Consider the following 2,721-nt stretch of genomic DNA (forward strand, 5'->3'; position numbering starts at 1 on the left):
AACGTCCGACGCTGTCACCTACAGGTCGAAAACAAGTTGAAATACACCCGGTTACAATCCTCCTCTTTCAAAACAAATTTACGAGCCTTGGTGCGGACACCTCTCACTGGAATGTTATAGACTGGGTGAAAACTCTGAAAAACATCAGGTAATCTGCATGGCCTCTCAGCCTATCCTCTCTCATATATTGAATACATTGTATAATTACTTATTTACTTCTTTACTTATTTAATAGATGCTTTATTTATTAATTTAATCACACGATTATTCATTTAAACCTGTTTGTTTATTCAAACAGTGTTTGTGTAGTTGTTGTCTTATTCATTATTATTTTTAAACGCTGTTTAAATAACCAATGATTGCGTATTAATAATGATCTCATCATCTCCTTTAAATTACATATTTTCAATTCATTTCATTCAATACATCCTAAAACATGCCCTAAAACATGCCCAGGAAAAATGGGATGTGAGGGCACGGTCAAAAGTTCAACGCGACGTGGGCGGTCCCTCACTACGGGGGCGGATACGGTCAAAAGGTCAATGCGATGTGGGCGGATACGGTCAAAAGGTCAACGCGATGTGGGCGGTCCCTCACTACGTGGGTGGTCCGGAAGTAATTCAAACCCCCCCGCAAAGGTCAAAGGTCACCATCAATCATTTTGACACTATGACCCGCATATATACTACTAAAATATAACCCACCACTGTATCTCTCAAAGAGATGCATCAGTTCTACAACACTTTTATGGTGGTATTTATTTATTGTTTTAAATATATTTTATTTAATATTCATAATGAAACTTAATAGTGCCCAGGATACTCAAAATTAAACCTTATGATTGGATTTTTTTTACTAAATTATCTGCTGCCATCTATGGCAGAAAGATACGGAGCCCCTTTAGGGACATGGTGGTTGAAAAAAAGATTTTTCATTTGCTCGCAAAACTTTTGCGTTCCCCGAGAAACATTGCGTTCCCTCGCAAAACTTTTGCATTCTCTCGCAAACATATTTGCGTCATCTCGCAAAACCTTCTGTGAGTTCAGACAAACAAGTCCTGTTGTCCCGCTCCTTACATTAACAATGAAGCGATTCATAGTAGATTCCCAGACCAAAATCGTGTGTGCTACACGTTGTAATAACACAAATAACACATAATTCTTTAGACAAGGATCTACAACTTAGTCTTCCTCAAGATGATCTTATAATCTTATAATATAAATTGATCTCTATATGAGTAGGGGACATGAACAAGTCTGATGGGACCGTCTGCAAAGTGACAGCAAACCTGAAAAGCTTAACTACAAAAATTGTCATTTACTTCAATGTTACACACTGTAGTGTCACCAAATTCAGTATACACATCAATGTTACTCTCCTGCTGAATTGAAGCTGAATTTCGTTACACTACTGTATTTAACATTAAAGTTAATTACTATTTTTGCATAGTAATAGCTTTCCTGTAGCTCAGTGGTAAGAGCATGGCGCTAACAATACCAAGGTCGTGGGTTCGATCCCAGGGGATTGCACATACTTGGAAACAAAAATGTATAGGATATAAAAGCGTCTGCGTAAATGTATTAGTAGCCTATGCTTTTCGGATGTTGCACTTTACAGACGGTCCCTTGTAGCTCGTAGTTTACATTACATGCAATGCGGTGTAATTTTTGTTATAACAATGTTTAGCTCACAAGTTATTGGTCTGGGAATGTACTGTATATAATGCACTTCATTGTTAATGTACGGAGTGGGACATTAAGTGTATGTCCGAACTTGCATAAACACAAAGTTTTGTGAGATTATGCAAATATGTTTGCAATGGAACGCAATGTTTCTCAGGGAAACGTAAAACTTTTGCGAGATAACGCAAACGCTTCGAAAAATATCTTTCTCTTCCCTCTCATATTTTTTTCACCACCATGTCCCTTAAAGGGACCCGTAGAAAGATCTACTTGTGCTGCGAATGAGTCACATAGTGGAATGAAAAATTTAATATTGGGCCTTTTGTATCAAAACATACAGTGTAGTATACTAAAACATATGTATATACAGCATAATAAAAACATATGTACATATATACTGTAAAGTACAATTTGATTCAAAAGTATGAGACCAAACATAAAATGATAAAACAATTGATTTTGCTGCAGATACTCCACTGTTTCAGGATTTTAATATAAGCACATTTGTGGGATGGCTTGTTAACTATTAACAGTCAGGTTTTATTGTTTACACTGAAGGTTCTGGAATCCTATAACATGGATCATGAGGTTGTGCACATCTTGTGGAGTCAATTCCAACTGGAGCATGTGCTCTCAATGTACAGGTACTCAACCAGAATGAGCCTTCCGCCGTCGCCGTCTCCGCGGCGGTACTTTTTTAATTTGTGTTGACTCTTGTTTACCGCTGAGTGGCAGTCTATTCACAGATCTTCACTCAGTGACGCGTCAAACTCATTGCCTCACTCAGCAGACGGGCAAGAGTTAAGACATTTAGGCGTAAAAGACTGTCTAAAATATTAAAGTTACAACAACTTAAATCCACAGGCACTAATAATTATATTTAATACTAAATTTACTCAATGCATTCAATCAATGCTTTATTCGGTTTGAATCATTTTCAGTATATAAGGAGTGTTTTCATTTAATGCTGGGTTGCATGCAGAGCTTTAATGTTTGTATTCGCTCTGTGTTTTGTGCAAATTGAGAATCAGAGTGCCTG

Source organism: Triplophysa rosa, linkage group LG11 (genome assembly GCF_024868665.1).
Source record: "Triplophysa rosa linkage group LG11, Trosa_1v2, whole genome shotgun sequence".
In the NCBI taxonomy this organism is placed as follows: Eukaryota; Metazoa; Chordata; class Actinopteri; order Cypriniformes; family Nemacheilidae; genus Triplophysa; species Triplophysa rosa.